Below are 20,963 nucleotides of genomic sequence, written 5' to 3' on the forward strand. Positions count from 1 at the left end.
TTCCTTATTTGTTCCATCTTTTATTTGAAAGCGACTTGTCTGCACTGTCTTATGCAGTAAATCACATTTTAAAAAGTGGAGTACATTTACAAAATGTGTCTGCTAAGGATTTTATGGAGAAAGTGCAGCACCGAGATGATCATTTGGAAACACAACTGATCAATCTGATGGCTTGTCAGCGTGGGACAAATGAATATTGGTACCGACGCCATGGTGAATTAAAATGCATGTTACGGAATTTAGGAACTCCAACATGGTTCCTTACCCTAAGCTGTGCCGAGTACGCTTGGGATGATTTACTGGATTTTCTACGAGAGGCAAATTCAAACATTAAAAACATCGAATACAAGACAGCAGGAGAACTGTGCTCATTGGATCCGGTTAATGTTTGCAGATATTTCAATCATAGATTTGAGGCTATGATGTCCTTCATCTGCAATAAAAAAAATCCACCTCTAGGAGAAGTAGTGGATTTCTTTTGGAGAAAAGAGTACCAGGCAAGAGGTGCTCCTCATATTCATATGCTGTTGTGGATCAAGGATGCCCCAAAGTTTGGAACAGATACTGATGAAGCAGTGTTATCTTACATTGAAGAATATGCAACATGTGCTATACCAAAAAGCACAGAAGAGAAAAAGTTAAAGGAGCAAGTTTTACGTTTCCAAAGTCATCGGTGTGGAAAATACTGTCGACGGAAATACAAGAGCAAAGATAAATACTACACTAAATGTCGATTTGGATTTCCTAGACCTGTTCTTTCAAATGGAAGAGTTAACAGTTTTATGTCATCTGTGAGACATACTATCACAAGAAAATCACCTAAGAATACCTACAACCTTAAAAGAAAAGAAGAATCAAAAAATATAAATGACTACAACCCAGTGATTTTATCCATGTGGAACGCTAACATGGATATACAGTATGTAGCTGACAATTCCATTGCTGTTGCTCGATATGTAACGTCTTACATTACGAAATCAGAAAAAACAGAATTGAAGGAAATGTGGGAAGAGATTTCTCACGAGAAGACTGTCAGTAAGAAGCTGTACAGTTTCAGTTTGAAGATGTTATCGCATCGAGAAATTGGATCCTACGAATGTTCAGATAGGTTATCTTCTGCAAGTCTCTACTCGAAATCAAGAAGAATAATTTGGGCAAGTTTAGGCCTTGCAGCAATGAGAAATCGGGTACTGAAATCTGTTGGAGAAATTGAATATTTGGCCGAGAATGACCCAGAAAGTACAGATATTTTGAAATCAAACATGTTGGATACATATTACCCAAAGAGATGTCATCATCTGGAGAACATGTGTCTCTATGAAGTGCTGCAGAACTACATTTATTCACGGAAAGCCGCAGAAGACATCAACAATGGAAAATATAAAGTCATTGGTGAGGAAGGATGTTTGGTGAAGCAAACAAAAGGAAGTTTGATAAATCACCGGAAGCTGAGTTGCGACACTACTGACAAAAAGGAATTTTACTACTTGGCTCTTTTACAGCTGTTTAAACCATGGCGTACAGAGGATGAACTACTGGGAGAATTTCAAAGCTATGAAGATTCATTTAATGCTTGCAAAGACAGCATACAATGCAGAACATTCACAACTTATCTGCAAATGTTAAATGAAGAAATTGAACAGGAAACTACAATTGCAGCAGAAATAGCTAGAGACAGTTCTCAGGACAGCCAAAGTTCAGGAACACTCAGTCAAGATCCCCTAGGACAACCAATCGTTGAAAATGAAGCATCAATAGCCATGAATGAAGTGGAAACAGCTATGAATCAAGCTCAAGAAGAATTTATAGACTTACAAAATTTGGAAAGACAACTGAATCAAGAGCAGCAACAAATTTATGAAGAGATCAGAAACAAAATTGATCACGGATTTCTACATGAAAAAAAAGAGTGCTCATGCACATCATTTCATCCAATCAGGATGTATGTAAGCGGACAAGCTGGAACTGGAAAAAGTTTCCTAATAAAAGTCATCAGAAGCTACCTACAGCAAAAAACGGATTCTACTTTGTCTTGTGTGGTTACTGCTCCAACTGGGTTAGCAGCATATAACATAAAAGGAATCACTTTACATCGTTTGCTAATGTTACCAGTGGAGCATGAGAACAAAATACAATACAACAAGCTAACTGGAGAAGCATGCTTGGAAGTTTCAAGAGTATTGAAGAAGATGCAAGTTCTCATTATTGATGAGGTGAGCATGGTATCGAACTTAATGCTTGCCTTTGTGCATTTAAGAATGCAGCAAATTCTGAAGTCAGACTATGACGTGTTATTTGGAGGAAAACACGTCATAGTTTTTGGAGATCTTTTGCAACTTACTCCAGTTAAAGGACAACCAGTGTTTAATACTGTGACACATGAAGACACGAAGAAGTCATTGGGAAGCATCGGTAATACAAATATTTGGTCCTTCTTTGAGTACAAGGAACTTACAACTAATATGAGGCAAGCAAACGATGAAGAATATGGAAGTATTCTGAAAGATATCAGGATTGGACTACTCACAGAAGCTGGCAAAAAAGCATTACAGACTCGGCTGCTACATAATTTATTTCCAAAGGAAGAAATAGTTGCAGAGAAGATGTACAAGAACATTGCAGAAAACAAAAGTGTCATCTGCTTAATGCCAACTCTACGTGAATGCTCAATATTCAATGAGGAGCTTTTGAAATTGGAAAAGGAAGATATCAGGAAATTGGAAGCAGTGGACAAAATTGAGGATGGAAGAATTACTGTCACATTAACAGGCACACTGAAAAATAAATTGGATTCACTAGAGAAGAAGATTTCCAAAACAGCTGGATTAGAAAAAAATCTATATGTTTGCATGAACTGTAGAGTATTTTTAAGGAGAAATTTGGATGTTGAAAAAGGTTTAGTTAATGGAGCTATGGGAAGAGTTGTGGGTTTTATTAATTATCAGAAAAAAGATGGAATTGAATGTTTAAAAATAAAATTTGATCAGATAGAAGAAGTTAAAGATATTTGTCGTTGTACAGTTCGTTTCATGCTTGTGAAAGACTTATATGTACGTAGGAAGCAGTTTCCGTTTTCTCTAGCATATGCTGTAACTATTCACAAGTCTCAAGGATTGACTGTAGATTGTGCATTTGTGAACATTGGTTCAACTGTGTTCAAAGAAGGTATGGCATATGTTGCTTTGTCACGAGTGAAAACATTATCAGGTTTATTCATGATAGACTTTGATGATTCAAAAGTTAGTGCTGATACAAACTGTGTAAAGGAGTATAATAGATTAAGAAGAAGCTATGCTCCTCATTTAGGTCAGTATCCTGTGTTGGAGAAACGTGTAGTTTCTCGTAAAAGGAGAAATGAGAATATCTGTAATGAAGATGTAGAGAGGAGGAAAAAAAAGAGGAGTGATGTAATTGCAAGCAAAAAGAATAAGGAAAATGAAGAACAGGTTGTAGGATGTTATTTTGAAAATAGCTCTGGTGTCAACTGCTATGCTAATGTAGTGCTGAATGTTGCATTTTATCTGGAAAGTTTGCAAGAGCAGATAATAGTAAATCAGGGAAAAAGATTCTGTACTGTGCTGAGTCTCCTTTTTGAAAAGCTGAGTAATGATAAAACTCAAATAGAAAGTGCTACTGAAATTAGAAAAGTTTTAGATGTATGTTCAGGACGAACACTGTTTTCTCAAAATGTACAGCAAGATGCAAAGGAATTCTTGATTTATTTTCTTCAGGTACTGGAAGAAGAAGGGGTTAACATTGAAAATTTATTTGGTCTCTCTTATAAATGGGAACATAGTTGTGAAAACTGTTATAATATATGTGGCTCTAATGTTGATTCTGAAAGGTTTATTTATTTAACATTGCCAGAGAGTAAAACAGTCACTTTTGCTAAATTAGTTAAAGATGCTAATCATAGCATGCAATGCAGTGAGTGTAAATCTGACATGTTTTCAACATTAATTTTAAAGGAATACAGACAGTATGTAATTTTAATGATGCAACGATGTAGAGCTGATGGTTCAAAATTGGATACTTTAATAAAGAAGTTTACAGGACAGCAATTATCAATTTCAGGAAAAACTTTTGTAACAGTTGCAATAATTTTCCATGATGGACCTACTGTAACTTCTGGTCATTACACAGTTTATCTTAAATGTGAAAAAGGCTGGACACTGTGTAATGATTCCCAATTGATTTTTAAGCAACGTTTGCCTTTTGATTTAGCAAATTCCTATCTAATCTTCCTGAAACCTAAATTTTAGAGAGATTTGACAACATCTGGAGAAAACAATTTTACCATTTTATTGGATTACCATTTGGAATTTACAAATAAAAAGATTTAACAAATTATCATTTGGCCTAATGGAAAGGTAACCAATTGTAATGTGGAATTTTTCCATTTTTTAAGGAAACTTTGGAAAACCAAAAATTTAGAAAAAATCGGTAACATCTGCACAATTTAAATTTTGGAATGTTATTGGATTGCCATTGGAAATTTTTTCAAAAAAGGTTTTTAAAATTACTATTTGGCCATGCGGAAAAGTAAACAATTCTATTGTGGACTTATTTAATTATTAATTAATCTTTCGGAAACCAAAATGTTACAGAGAAACGGTGACATCTGTACAATTTAAACTTTTGTTTTTTATTGGATTACCATTGGAAATTAAACAAAAAAAGAATTTTAAAATTACTATTTGGCCTAAAGGAAATACCAGATGTATTGTGGAGTTATTTGACATATATTATTGTGATTATACTTCTGAAACAAAAATATCAGACGGTATTTTAAAGAAATAAGTATAGATATTAGATGATATTTTTTTAGAATATTATGCATTTCTTTAAAGTTATGTTTATGAAAAAAGAGATTCTGGGCTTTTTTAAAAACAATCTTTGAGATTGTTAATTTTTTTTTGCCTGCTGTTAAATGATGAATGCAATTGCTTTCACAATTTATAGTGAAATGCAATATTTTCTGAAAACAGCAAAAAAAAGGCAAAAATATTTTTTGAAAAATATGTAAATATGTGTACTGTATTATTAAATGTTTTATTAAATATTAATACTTTTTTCTTTTTTTTCAGATTGAGATAGAAAATTTTCGAAAACTATAACCATTTTAAAAGCAATTAAAAATAAATTAAATGAATAAATCTTTTTTTGAGTGGGTATGGTAAGTCAATAATGTCATGGTCCCTTTTTTCCACTTCTCTACAATCACATTTGCAGTTTTTAATTGTAGTCTCTCAAGGACCTTGTAATGTGATAATTGATTTTTAGTGTTTTTAAAAAAAAAAAAAAAAAATTACGCGTACGGTAAAAAAAATAAATAAAAAGTTTTAAAAAAAATATATAAAAAATAGATGAAAGGTAAGGTTGGCTCTTAAAAGAGCCGTTGTGTTCATGCAGGGACAGAGGAAAGAAAGATTGGGAATATTAGACGGTACGACAAGTGTGCTGATCTATTTTACTGTTCACTAGGGAAACACTGGTCTCCCTATAAGTAATTAGATCGTGACAATGGGCGCACCGTACTTCAACCCTCGCAAACCGAGGGTTAATTTCCAGAGGACCAGAAAAAGGAGATGCTCCCCCCACAGATGAAGGGCTCACCTGACCTGCAGAAGAAGGACTCGGCTCTGCAGATGATGGTCCAGGCTGAGCTGCTGTGGATGTGCTTGGTTGATTTACTGAAGGGTTACCTTCAGTAAGTCGAGCATGTGTCCTTCTGTGTACATCCTTAAGGTGTCTCATCATGGTGTGATTCCCAAAGGAATACTTCCTGTCAGGATTACCTCTTGAAAGTACACGCTTACACAGCTTGCAAGTCACTAAGGGTGCATTTACCTTTTGCTGGCCTTCTGGAAAAGTAAAATACTCCCATACGTAAGAGGTCTTTTGTTTCCTCGCTCTCTGCCTCAAGGTAGTGCTGCTAGCCTCACTCTCAGAAGAGCTCTGCTGTTCTGCCATCGTATCACAAAGACAACCCAGCTCCTTCTCCTAAGGGATCACAAGCAGAAATGAGGGGAATGGGTGTGGTGTAGGAGAGTTCTAGAACTGAAAGTAGTTTCAACCAATCAAAAGTTGTGTTTCATGATCACATGACCTACCGTACGCTTACGGTACGCTTACGGCAAAAGTACGCATGCGCGTAAAAAAGACACGCGCTTGCGCGCATGCGCATAACAGTCACTCCCCGACACTTCCGCGTAACGTGCGCGTGTAGCGTACACGCGTACGCGCCCCACGCGGAGTACGCGCGGCTACGCAAATTGCGTAACTATACGCAAACAGCGTAGATAAATTACGGACATTGCGTAAACCGTACGCTTACCGTAAGCTTACGGTACGCGTACTAAAAATAAAATAAAAAAAAAAAGGAAAAAATGTATTGCTAATAAATTTTACCTGTTTATTTTATAAAATATATTAAAAAAACATATTATAGAATTTTAAAAATTTAACCATAGTCTTTAAAAAAGGATTGAAAATTAAAATAAAAATATGTAAAAAAAAATAGAAGAAAAAAAAAAAAATAGCATTTAAAAAACCTTGCAAATTCACTGAAAAAACCATGGGTTTCACACACGTTATAGTTAGGAATTAGCATTTAAAAAACCTTTGAAATTCACTGAAAAAACCATGGGTTTCACACACGTTATAGTTAGGAATTAGCATTTAAAAAACCTTAGAAATTCAATGAAAAAACCAAAGGTTTCACACATGTTATAGTTAGCTGGACATTTCACTCGTAAAAAACCAATGAAATTCCCCCGTTATAGTTAGTTCAGCTAACTATAACTCGCGCGCCCGCAATGCACTACTGATGACGTCACATATTACATCACTCATGACATCACTGATGACATCTCAAATGACATCACTGATGACATTATCCTTGTGACAGAGTGGTAGAACTCCTCTCACCCTAATATAACCTTTGATACAAGCATTCAAAAATAGACACTAAAATTTTCAAAACAATGGACATACCAATAACAGTTACAACAACCTATTCAGTAATTCTAAGATCCACATACACATCCACTCATCCACCAACAATCCTATACAGTCACTCATACATGTACTCACACATCATATGTACTCATACACCTAAACATCCTGTAACACAATCCCACTCATCCATAGAGTTACTCACACACATAGTCACTCATGCTAATAAAGAATCAAACATCCATTTACTTGCATATACAGTTATACACACACCAGCACACTTACTTTTACAGAAACTTACACATACTTAGTCTTTTTAACAATCGCTTATAGAAACACATACTTATTCATACAGGAACTCTTCCAATCTCTCACTCTCACATATACTCACTTATAAACAACAATAGTCACATATACTAGTTTAAAACATATGTAGTTACTTATGAAGACACTATTGAGACAGTCATTCACTCACTAACACACCCATGCACACACTCATCCACCCATACAGTCCTGCACACATGCTGTCTTCAACACATACAAACAGTGAGTCACTCATTCATGCATCTATGCACTACGTAATACCCCCCACCGCACCATGAAGACACTCAGACACTCATACTGATACTCAAAAAAACAACTATTAACCTATATAGACACTCATGTAGCTACTCACCAACCCATGCAGCCACTTATATACAAAGTGAGAGACTGATACAGGTATTTACACATTTAAACATTACTCACTAAGCCATGTATTCAAAAAGATACACTTAATCAGTCAGTTATACAATCAATTTTTCAGAAACAAATCATCAATTTAGACACTTATATACTCATTTATTCTTCCATCGACCTTGAGATATACATATATAAAACATATTTAATTTTCAGAAAAACACACATTCACTGGATGATGTCATCAGTGATGTCATTTGAGATGTCATCAGTGATGTCATGAGTGATGTCACTGACCATGTCATGAGTGATGTAATATGTGACGTCATCAGTAGTGCATTGCGGGCGCGCGAGTTATAGTTAGCTGAACTAACTATAACGGGGGAATTTCATTGGTTTTTTACGAGTGAAATGTCCAGCTAACTATAACATGTGTGAAACCTTTGGTTTTTTCATTGAATATATATATATATATATATATATATATTCACTGAAAAAACCATAGGTTTCACACATGTTATAGTTAGCGGAAATTTTACTGATAAAAAACCAGTGAAATTCCCCCGTTATAGTTAGTGCAGGCAACTATAACTCACGCGACCGCAATCCTCTGCTGATGCTAATACTGTATTTAGACACTTATTTGCCCATGTCTTCTTCCATACATTTTTAGCTATACATATATTACAAATATTTTTTTTTCATAAAGACACATATGTCATCAGCAGAAGATTGCGGTCGCGTGAGTTATAGTTGCCTGCACTAACTATAACGGGGGAATTTCACTGGTTTTTTATCAGTAAAATTTCCGCTAACTATAACATGTGTGAAACCTATGGTTTTTTCAGTGAATTTGCAAGGTTTTTTAAATGCTAATTCCTAACTATAACGTGTGTGAAACCTATGGTTTTTTCAGTGAATTTGTACGTTTTTTTAAATGCTAAGTTACTTTACGCCATTCGTGGCGTGCGCGCCCACTTAACGCAGTTCGTTCCGTGCGCGCACGGTGCGCTTCGCGCACCGTGCGCGCACAGTAAGCACGCGGTGCGCTTTGCGCACCGCGCGCCCACTTTACGCAGTTAGTGCCGTGCACGCACGGTGGGCACGCGGTGCGCTACGCGCACCGCGTGCCCACGTTACGCTAGATGGGCCATGTACGCACGATGCGCTTCGCGCACCGTGCGCACATGGAGGACATATGATGCACTTCGTTTTGAAAGGTAATATTTTAATTTTTCGGGCACCATTTGCACACGGGGTGGAGAGAGTGTGGATAATTTTTTCTTTTATTATTTTTGTTTAAAATATTGTGGTTTTTCACACCTCTAATAAGGTGGTGGGGAGAGTGTGGATAGTGTTTTTTTTTTTATTACATTTTTTACCGTACGCGTACGGTAAGCGTAATCGGCGAAATTAGCGAAAAAATAAAAATTCAATTTTTGGCCTTGGGGGGTCTTTGGGGACTCCCTCAACATGGCTATGTGTGTGGGAGCTGTCTAAACAGCCCCTTTACATGTTTATTGGTTTTATTTAACAACCTAACTCTCAGTGCGAGAGAGAAAATGGCGGCCGCCGCTTCCTGGTTTCGGCCGATTCGAATGTTTACTAAGATCTAAGAGCCAATCAGAATCGCGCTCGCGCACGCCACCGTACGCGTACGGTAAGCGTACCGTAAGCTGGCTCAGATATATATATTGATTTAAAGGCTATTTTCTCAAAATCTACTGAACAGATTTACACCAAACCTACAAAAGGCACTTCCTTGACCTGAGGACTACCTCTCTGCCAAATTTCTAGTAATTCTGTTCAGCCGTTCGGGCTGTAGCCCTGTCTAAAGGTCCTATGGAAAAATGCATGGGAAAAACGCGTTTTGGGACCCCCTTTTATCTCAGCCCCCGCTTGACGAATCCCCCCCGAGACTTTCAGGGTAGGAGCGGAGCGTAGCGCCCCACCTATTTTGAGAAATCCGCGAGGATTCGTCGACCGGCGCCAAAGTTATTCCAAATAGAATGTTGCGGTTTTCCTATGGAAAAGGGGTCCTAACTATAACTACCTACTGGCGACCGCCAGTAGGTAATATATTTTAATATTTTTCTGGCTGTTTTAAAAGGCTCCATTTCTGATGTGTGAAAACCTGTTGCATTCTTTTTGAAAAATGGCATCACCTCATTGTTGCGTGTGAAAACTTGTTGCACTTTTTTGTTTCGTACTCTGCTACAGAAAACATGGGGAGTTTTTTTTTTTCAAGCCACTATAAAATGAACCTTTTTACAGGCGTAATGGTACCCAGTCGGATGCACACGTACACACTCGCGTACTGTGTGCACATACAAATTCAGTAACGCACATGCATGCCTTCATGCTTACACATACTTGAACACACATGCATATATGTTCATGTGCACACACAGATGTGCATATACAAACCACCCCAACACATGAATGCGCATGTATAAACACACATGCCAACGTACGCCCACACATAGTTGTGCAAGTACAAATTAACCAACAAAGAAATACACATGTATGCCTACATGGACACACACAAGCATATACCGAAATATTAATAGTAAAAAAAAAATTCTTTCAAAAAGGCAGTTGATCATAAATATCATAATTGCTAAGCAGCACTTGCCATAATAGTTGTGTCCAGTTCACCCAAAAAAACACAATTATAACCCCACAAAATCACACGCATGCTTTTCAAAGAAACATACTGAGGATATGCATTGCTAGGGCAGCTTTGGGCCCAACCCTTATGTTAAAAGTCGCTAGTTCCTGCAATTCCTCCACATTATATGGTAGGATGGGGTTAAAGAGATGTGGTGTCGGAGTTTGTAAGCTTTGGGACTCTGATGCTGGCGGCCGCCAACTATGTAACTTTCTGCACATTACATAGTGGGATGATGTTAAAGAGCATAAATAGTTTGGGACTTTTGGAACCCTGATGGCCACCAGTGATGTCACTTTTGCGCATTGCATTGTGGGATGGGTTTTGGGTTGGTCAATTAGCTGAAAGGTAATGTCACTTTCAAGGTCAGGATTCCAGGGTGCTTCTGCAGTTGGGAATCATGGGGTATGTTCACTTCCTAGTCGGCAGGACTTCTGGGTCAGAAATCATGGGAGACATCACTTCCTGTTCACATGGACTGGAAGGGACTTAATTATTGGGGCAGATGGGAATGGTGCACGGAACAATGTAATTTCCAGCTCCAGGGCGGCAGTTTGGACCAGGAGTCACAGGTGACATCTCCTCTTGGTCACATGGGGCTGAAGTGACCTCACTTCTGGGGAGTAGCTGCCTGTTACATTATGCAAACCACACCCACTTTTGAGTTTGACAGGTAATCCAATTTGCTGCTTACCTGCCTCAGATGTTTCATTCTGCTTCATATTTGGATAAGTTTAAACCTCTATTTAAAAAAATAAATAATAAGTTACATCACACACTGAATAACGTTTTCCTGTCTCTGGGTTATCTCTCACAATGAAATTTCTTGTGAGTTGTGTGGGCCAACAACTTACAAGTAACCAGCAACTATATGCTTCTTGACTATCTAAAACCAGCCTTCAAATTATTGATGACGCCCTGCATTCTTGTAAGTGGTGATTTCTTTTGACCTGCTAGGGGCTTTTGTCAGTGTTAACCACAGCCTGTTACTAGGAACACTCAAAAGACTTCCTGGGTTTTGATACTAAGGTCCTCAACTGGGTCTCTTCTTAGCTGATAATTATGGCAAAGGATGTTTTTTCTATTTGTCTTTGGTTTTCATTGACTAAGGAAAGGACCTCCCTTTTTCTAGTTTTGAAGACTGGATTCAAGAAGTGCGAGCAGTGCTTTCTGTCATCTAGGCAGCAGATTATCACATGACCTGTGTGTTAAATTTGAGGAGTATTCATACAGAAAGTTCCTGTCTGCTCTGCTTATGAGCCAAGCCTAAGTTCCAGAGGGCAAGATGTCTGTCTAGTGTGTGTGTGTGAGAGAAAGGGCCTCTTTTGACATGGTAAACCTGCACCTTTTATCTGGACATTGATGTTGTTTCGATGGTAGTGCACAGGGTCCCTGCACATCAGGGCCCCTGTGCCAGTTCTTCGTCCCTAAAAACTATCCCCCAAATGGTCCTTCAGGCCCCCTCTAAGTGCCTAGTAAAAGGTACTTGGGTACCATGGGCAAGAAACTGAAGAGGGTCCCCTAGGGACCCCTCACCTAGGCCATGCAGACTGCCTCTGCAGCATACCTGGCCTGGTGCAGACCAAAATGAGAAGGTCAACATGGCACACTACCTGTGTGCAATGCCAGCCAGCACTGCCTAAGATATAGGTAAGTCACCTCTCTAGCAGGCCTTACCAGCCCGAAGGCAGGGCGCACTCTATCCCAGGTGTGGGCATACCTGCATGAGCAGATATGCCCCTACACTATTACGGGCTATTCCTTAATATTGTATGTGCCAGTGAAGCCATTGAGAGTGCATGGGCTGGAAACTCGACAACTCGAGTTCTACAGCACCATGATGGCTTCTCTGAACACAGGAATGTTTTGTACCAAACACTCCTCACAATAAACGCTCACTGATGACAGTGTGGGATTTATGCTAACATATACTCAGAGGGCACCTCAGTGGTGCCACCTGAAAACCTACTGACCATGGTGTGGGCACTGACTGGCTTTAGGCAGCCTGTCACTCACACACACATGTTCGGGACCCCTGGGCGGAGGGCCTCTGCTCTCTGAGACCAGAAACAATGCACATGCTGGGTAGAGGTGTCACACCTCCTATCCCGGGATGGGCCAGTGCTCGAAGGGGACGCTTCAAAGGCTTACGTCCTTTGTAATATGACCCCCAGCTGCAGCTAGCAGCAGATGGCAGCCCCCGGTTTACACCCCCACTTTGGTTGGTGGAAAAACTCAGGAAGGCTAGGTTCTGTGCCCACGTTTGCCAACTCCACCCCTAAACAGAGGCTCCCCCTGACCATGGCCGGCTACGGTAGGAAGATTGAGACGTCTAAAGGCACCCCTGCACCCAAAGCCCCGTGCCTTGGTGAGCTGAATAGACGATGCCCTTACGGCCCTCTACATCTCTACTTTCCTCTGCTGTCGTTGGCCTTCCTCCTGCAACCGCTGGTGCGACGCCTGCAGCTTGTTTTGTTCAGCGCAGAATCTTCACTGAAAAGTATTGGGTGCCCGAGGCTGAAACTGCACCCTACATTGGCCGCCCCTTTGTTGCTAATGGTGTATGTTTGGTGCTGCTTTGTGGCCACCCCTGTGTTTAATCTAACCCCCAAAGCTTGGCACCTGCAACCGATTTACTTACCTGCAAGCAGTGTGACTTCGAGCACCCCCAGTACCCATTGAAACGCATTGGACCAAACTCTGATTTTGACCTATGCACCCGGCCGCCTCTGTGCCGCGGGAGGTGCAGTTTTGGTACTCGCCTGACCCTTGCCCCTTGCTCACCTTTGGTCCCGAAGACTGGAATTGTAAGTGTATTGCTTACCTGTTAAACCGCATTATTGTTTTTCTCAATAGGATATCATTGAACTGTTCAGAAGTTACACTAAGTGTCTACTTTTTAAAATGAAAAGTATTTTTAGTTACAAACGTACTTACCATATTGTGAAGCTCTTGATCTTAAAATAAAATACAAACAAAGCTCATTTTTATAAAATTGGTGTGGATCTCCTTTGAGTCGTGTCCATTTTTGGTCAATGTTGTGCAATAAATGTCTTACACTCCTCCTGTTAGGCCTAAGGCTTCTGGCCCACACTACCACTAATAGATCACTTTGGGTTTTACATTGAGCCCTGTACAGTTCTGGGGAACCCCTGGACTTTGTGCATGGTATTACCACCTATTGGCAATATCATATACAGAGCCAGCTTCCTGCAGTGTGGCTTTAAATCATCAACTGTGTGGCCTGATACTGCCTGTCATAAGTAGAGAAGAAAGATTTGGGACACAGCTTGGTATAGGTATTTGCACAGCCTTTTGCCATCAGTGTTATGTTTTTTCTCCTTTATATGTAGACTTCAATCATTTTCTCTAAACCTGGCTAGAGGTGCCACTACCGGATACAGTCTATAATCCTGATCCGTCGGTCTCATTACATAAACACAGTCAAAGCTACATTTTGCCATAGAAGAAACTGTCATTGAGCAGGTAGCTTAATGCTAAAAATTGCATTCCAAAGGATTAACGTTTGCGGTGACAGAAAATCTCCCAAGACAGCTTGCTTTGTTTATAGAATAACCATGTCTTCCTCTCTTATGGACACGGAAGCAAAGGTATTTTGAAACCAAGGAAAGAAAACCTTTCAAAATGCAACACGCTGACTTTCTTTTCTGGATTTCGGAAACTAAAAAGTTGCTTATACTGCAGCTTCAGCTGAACAAACACTGTACCACCAGGGCAATTAATGCATTGGTGTGCATTCTCCTGAAACCTGTTCCAATGTTTCCTATTTCTCCTAGTATGCACTTTTTGCTAATTTACTTACAGATTCTTGAATTGTTACATCAAGTGGACAGGTTAAGATATGCAGATGTTTAATGTGCTTTCGTTCATGTTTGCCTCACAAAGAAGCGTTGTTGTTACCTCCGCTTTTCCTTTGGAGGTTAGCATGGTCTATATAGATACCTTTCATTTAGCCTGAAGTCAACTCCATGAATATTCACAAAGGGGTTGTCTGTGCTAAACTCCCTTGTAAACCTATGGTATTTCCACTTACATCTTCATCACTGTCTAATAAAAGCAGTGTCACCAGACAAGTCCAAAAGCTTACAGTTGATGAGCAACTCTTTTCACAACTTTGTCTTTTTTAAACATCAACATTTCTCTTCTAGCTCATTACCAAAGGCTTCAGTTTTTAGTAAGTTTCCTGGATTTTTCTCAGGAAATGGACCTCACCTGCTCTGAAGAGTACAGTGATAGTTCACTGTGATTGAGACCTCAGAATTTGGCACAGTGGTTACATTGCTCCTATGCCCCATTGAGATTGTGGCCACCTGTGAGAACCACATCAAAAGAAGATACTCATCCCAAAAGACATTCCTTGACTCTTCTGTGGTGACTTCAGCAATCTAGTCTCTTTAGCGATCAGTGTTTTCAGCCGCCACTGCCTCATGCAATGTTGATTTTTCAGTATGACCTGATATCTCCATGGCAGTATCTGAACACCCACACACTGGTCAGTCAGAAATAAAAATATACAAATATTCTGAGTTAAAGGCAGAAATCATAGGGCTGAATTACTTTTTTGTTAACGGGATACCCATCTGCTCTTTTCTGTTTGAACAAGTAGAGGGGTGCGCGGTCAACTTTTAGCAAGTGGGGATGTTCTCTAAACTTCATCACTGTCCCTTAAAGGGTTCCCTAGGGGATATCCTCCATGAAGACCAGTCATGGAAATTTGGCCCACTAGAGTTTAAGTATCCAACAACAGATTATTTTCAAAGCCCCGTTTGGCATGACATATGAGTTTCTTTCCTTAATCTACTCTTCATCATCATCTTGGAGGTTTACTGATATCAAGGCTCATGGGTCAGAAAGAGCGGCTGTTGTTCCTGAAAAAATTCCATTTGCGTGCTTGTATTTGTCATAATGAAATCATGTTGTCCAGTGTTCTGCCAGGAACTTTTCCATTCGATGACATAATAGCCGCTTTTGTGATGTCTAAATATTTTAAACATATCCAGCTGATTGAATGATGCTCATGGATCACTGAAAATCTAATGTTCATAACATGTATGGCTACAGTTACACATGCACTGTATACTAATGCCATGTAGTGTTGAGCTCAAAACGTACAATGCATTTTCCTTCCAAGACAGAGGATATACTCCCTTAGTCTAAAGTTAACATGGGTACGAACTCCATCTTAGATTGTCTTTTTTTGTTATGTTCAGACGTGTTAAGCAATGGCTGTGAGATCAACCTGATCCTTATGGCTTATTTGGCCCTTTCTGCTTCACTTTCTTAGACTGATGACTCTGATAACAATTGCTTTATGATTGTCCTCTACTTGGCAATTCTCCTGACCAATCTGCTTCGATCTACTATTAACTTGCATGCTGGTCTTCAACTTGATGGTGTCCTCTTTGATCTCTGCAGAGCTCGCCTCAGAGAAGGCAGACAGAAAGGGTGTGAGGGAAAGCACACTTTTCCAATTTTGTCGGAACTGCAATACAAATAATAATAATCCACATTTGTAAAGCGCGAACAATCACCCGTAAGGGTCTCTAGACGCTGGGGGCCGTTGGGAATATTAAGCAAGCTATTGCCCAGAGTCACATGGTGCTGGGCTAATCTGCCACTGACGCCGGGGATCGAACGTGAGCCCCAGATTCCTGAGTCAGTCGTCCTGGCCGCGGCGCCACATCTCTTCCCTTCAAAGTACCCATGGGCTCACCAGCACGGCGTTTACAACCTCTGCCTCTTTCTCCTTTTGACCACTACATGACCACCTGTGAGTTCTGCCTCACCTTATTTATAAAAAGACTGAGGTACTGAAAGGAAATGTGTTGGGTGCACATAAAAATGTAGCAGCAGTCATCTTTCGTGGTGTCCCCCATTTCGGTGAACGGGAACAGGACTGGGCACTTTCGGTGTCGACACCAACAGGGCCCCGCATCAAGAAGAAACCGACAGGTGTGAGTTTGACTCCAGTGCTGAGCCAGGTGTCGAATACCTGTTCATTTAAGTGCAGATACAATGAAGTAGAGCACTGCTCCCATTGAGTCTGAAATTGAGCCACAGAGAGGGCAAAAAGATGGCCTCAGCTTCCAGCTCTCCGCCGCCTTCAGGCTCCAGTTGACACTGAGAGAAGGCTTCAGAGCCGTCCAAGTTGCTACGGAACGGTGTCTAGTCTCGACCCTCATCTACCCCCTTGCCTCCAAAGGGCACTGACCAATCACATTCACCAAGAGTGTCTCCGACACTGAGCGCTAAGTCCATGCGAGTGCCCCTATGATGCTGAGAACAGATATATACAAGACTCCCTTTCTGGAGAAACTGACTGAAGGGCTGCATTTCAGGCAAAATCAGGACTTCATACACCCTGAATCCAAGATTTCCATTAAATCACCCACAGGAAAAACCTCAACCATAGTAGCCCCGCCTCCTGCAAAGCAGAGGCTGACTTTTGAGGAGGAGCTTGCCTTTGATGCACCACGACACCCAGTATTTGAGAAGCACAAGGACAAGGCAACTAGCCCTAACCCCCACTGTCCACACCCAAGCATTCACTCCCACCTTCTCCTCCACCAGAATCTCCTATCAGGTCAGTCCATTCATATTCTAGCTCAGATATACTTTGAGGAGGGGGACCCTCTGAGTCAGTCTGCTGGGGCTGGGAACTGGGACTACCCCTGTGACTCAGCAGATGACCAACATTTTGAACCATTCTTGGCAGCGCCATCTCTGCCGTATGGTATCATTCCGCCATCCAGTGAGCGGCCTACTTACCATAAGGTCAACATGCATGTCCTACAGGACAAGATTACTTTTTGGTGGAGGCCTTCTAAAAGGCAAAACTCACTGTCCAATTTCTGCCCATGTTTAAAAGCATGCTCCAGTTTTCATCAGGCATATTTCAGTGACTGTCAGGGCAAAGGTAGTCATCCCAATCAGACAAGAAGAAATGTAAGGCTTTTTGGAATGACCCTCTTTAAATTCGTTGCCATATACCCCACTGACCCCCCCCCCCCCCCCCCCTCCAAACCCTCTGATACACAGAGCAGGTAGGCAGGCCTCTGGTCAAGTGTCGGGGGCACATCGCCACCCCTTTATGTGCCTGCTCCCCCACCACCCTCAGATAAGGAGAGTTAGAAATGCTCAGGGGACATCATCCAAGTCCTCAGATGATTAGAAACTCATCTGTTCAAGATTTATCTGGAATTACCTCTATAGCTTTCCTCAAGTCTCCATTCAGTGCTTATGTCACCTCTCTTCTTTTCCTCCACTAATCTCTAGAAACAACTGCTTTTTCCATCATTATGGATTAAGCCCCATACCTTTACTAATAAATTCCTGCTTTGATCCGAAGACCTCTACTCAATATCTGTAGCACTTCTACTCCTCCTCCAACTGCTGCAATTACCCTACAGTGCTTTTAGTTTCTGTCCCCACATTACCTGACTTGTTATGCTCTCCCTATCTTTTTCTGTGATGTCTCAAATATAATTCTTCGAGCTTTCCTCTGGCTCTTTCTTGGAAGCCTTATTGCCTCATATTCTTCCTACTTTCTCTTTTTTCCCAGGGCAACTCTTAGCATATAGTATTACAAACTCTGTCTTGCTTTGATATTTGCGGATATTGATATTGATGACAAATCATTAATAATGTAGGTTTATGCCGGAAAGCTTTATCATTTCCCACCCCAACATAAAGTGCCCAATTCCATTCCAAATCTAAGAGCCTACACCCAACTGCCATTAAAGACAGTAGTATGCGATCTACTTTAACCCACAGGAATAATTTAATGTAGATATACTTTTGCTGACTGGAAGATTGTTCACCGCTCACTCTAACCCCGTTCTTGATAAGGTGGTCCCTATTAACTTTAAAATCTGAGCCAACTGTGATTCAAGGAAAGAAGGTGGGATAGCAATCACTTTCTGCAATGCTATGCTGTTTAATTAAGAACTTCCCCCGTTGTATCATTCCTGTGCTGGTATAATTACTTCATTCCTTATTAATAATTTATTCATTCAACTTTGTCCTGCTTTATCATCCTTCCCATTCAGCGTCTACCGTACCTTCTTCATTCAGTGACTGATTTGTAAATCTGTCCCTAAACAAACAGGAAACGTATGTTGATGGCTAAAAAAACCCAAAGGTCTAACCTTCAAATTTAAGTAAAGACTAGACATTTTCAACCTGTGACTTTTCTGTTGCTCACCCTGCTCGGTCCACTATTTTCAATCCTTCGACCCACTATTTTACAACGTAGTTATTTTGGACAAGCATGTACTACTGAGTTGGAATCGATTATTATGCTATTCCATTTCCCATCAAGCTGCCCGATCAGTTAACCATATCTGTCACTAAATTAAAAGCTACAATTTTCTCCGTTTATTCCTGAGCATGTAGTCGCACTGTTAAAGGAATCTTTTATCCACGTATTACCTTTTAACCATACACAGGCTCCAACTAAGCTGCTAGATAAATGTAATCATTAATTGAGGCCCTAGATTTTACCACGCCTCTTAGTTTGGAATTCTAACTCAAAAAGCAGCACTTGGATAACTACCGAACTTGCAAACAAACTTGATATCTGCAGGTTGGCAAGGAAACAGTGTAATTCATACTCCCTAGGACTGAAGACAATTTATACTTTTTCCAATGTTTATGTGAAGCTAAGCTGTCTAAAGAGTTGTTTAGAATCATTTAAGAATTAAAAACTGTACCAGACTTGCAATGCCCCTAAATGACGTTGCCCAGTGCAACATGCCCCCTTCACCGAAACTAGAAAAATGTGTTCTTACTACCTCTATTCTTCTCGATGTTATTAATCAAAATCGTCTGAGAAGGTCCCCTCTATGTCCTTTTTCAGCAAAACCTATGCAAAGGCTTGCTTAGACTTTGCATAAGGAGTTCTTGTTAATTTTCAACTGTACTCTTGAGTCAGGAACAGTTGCTAAATCCTGCAAGGAAGTAGTCGTCAAACCCTTGTTGAAAAAAATCATCTCTTGACCCAACTTACCTAGATAATTTGTATCCTATTTCTTGTCTTCCTATTTATCTAAGTGCCCGCAGAGTCGTTTTCTTTTTTATTAAACTAAAACGTTTTGTGGAGAAATGGCCTTCAGGACTCCTACTAGGTTGATTTCCCCTCAGGCAGGAGCAAAGGGCTGGTTGTAGTCTCTGCACTTGGTGATCTGTGACAAGTTGATGTCTGAGGCTCTGGGGCGTTGATTTTAAGAGACCTCTCAGCAGCCTTAGGCACTATCCACCATTCAGTTCTTCACTCTAGACTTGAAGAGGTAGGCATGAGTGGCACAGCTTTTGAATGGTTTAATTTCTATCAGGCTGTTTGAGATTCATTACTTTGCCATCTTTCTGTTTTCAAACTCATTTGTGCAATTGTGGTGTCCCACAGGCCTCTTCGCTTTTATCTCTACTTTTTAATATAGATATGTGCCCTCTAGCAGTTGCATTATGTTAGTTCAGATTTAAGTTTTTAACTGGTCAGTGATACCCAAAAGATCATTGGAATCAAAGCAACATTAAAATCCTCAGTATGTGTAGACACTTTATCACTGGTGTGTTTGTGGGTGTCCAAGTAAGTCTTACAGAAAACACAATTTGCTATTGCCTTTCAAAAATCTCATTATTGAAAATCCATTCTGGCACAATTTGGGTATTGACGAGGACTCTAATCTAGGCCCGACGGCTCAGATTTTGAAAATCACCAGTGGATTCTTTTTCCAGATAAAATTGTTGCCCAGCATCTTCCCATTTATCACTGTACACCTTTGCATTCGTGTTATGAAAGCACTTGTACAATCACTCTTGGATTATGGGAAAGCCATATATCTGTGTACCCAAAGCAATCTCATAGTCTGCCTCCAGCTTATACAAAATGCTGCAGCCCTTCTGATAACTAGCTTATAAAGGTTTGATCAAGCCTATGCCACTTTGACCCAGATGCATTGGTTGTATGTTAACAACCAAATACATTAAGTCCTAGTTATTGTACATAGGGTTGTTTATCAAGGCATACCAGACTTTACAAAACACAATTTCATTTGTAGAGTGCACAGATACCTCCGGAGGCGCCCCAGCGCTATCGGAAAAGATAGCATAATGAAAAACAAATTCAACTGATGCAAGATGATCAAATTCCTGTGATCTGGAATAAATCTAATCTTGTACTCAAATCCCACACCTGTATCTGTGGGGAACATATTGTTTTCCTTGCTGCTGCTAGGGTGTAGAATGCCCTCACGGAGTCTCCGAAGTCATCCCTTCCTTCCCACATTCAGAATACTACTCCTATCTTATTTTAAATGTATTTATTCATTGAGTAATTCCATTTAATAATAGATGGAAAGTAAGTCCTTAAATTGTCTTATTCAGTGACAAACCAATCTTGTGGTTAAAATATTACTGGAACATATGGGTTCTGTTGATGGTGTTGTAGCTCACCTGCATGATGTAATATTGTACAGTGCATTGACAGCATCTTGGTTGCGTGGCACATTATGAAAATGTTAAATAAACAAATACAATCCAAATGTATTAAACTTGTTTTTTTCCTAGATGGTTCAGAATGCAATGAGTGACTTGCGTTTGCACCATAAACGTGGGAAATTGAACGTTTTGTGCAGCC

The 20,963-nt window shown here is 40.1% G+C and overlaps 1 protein-coding gene across 2 annotated transcripts in view; it reads left to right on the forward strand.

Annotated features, from left to right (window-relative positions):
- The window catches only part of PPIL4 (peptidylprolyl isomerase like 4), a 202,707-nt gene that overhangs the window by 124,669 nt on the left and 57,075 nt on the right, over positions 1–20,963 (forward strand). The window lies entirely within an intron of this gene.

The sequence above is a fragment of the Triturus cristatus genome, chromosome 6 (genome assembly GCF_964204655.1).
Source record: "Triturus cristatus chromosome 6, aTriCri1.1, whole genome shotgun sequence".
Taxonomy (NCBI): Eukaryota; Metazoa; Chordata; class Amphibia; order Caudata; family Salamandridae; genus Triturus; species Triturus cristatus.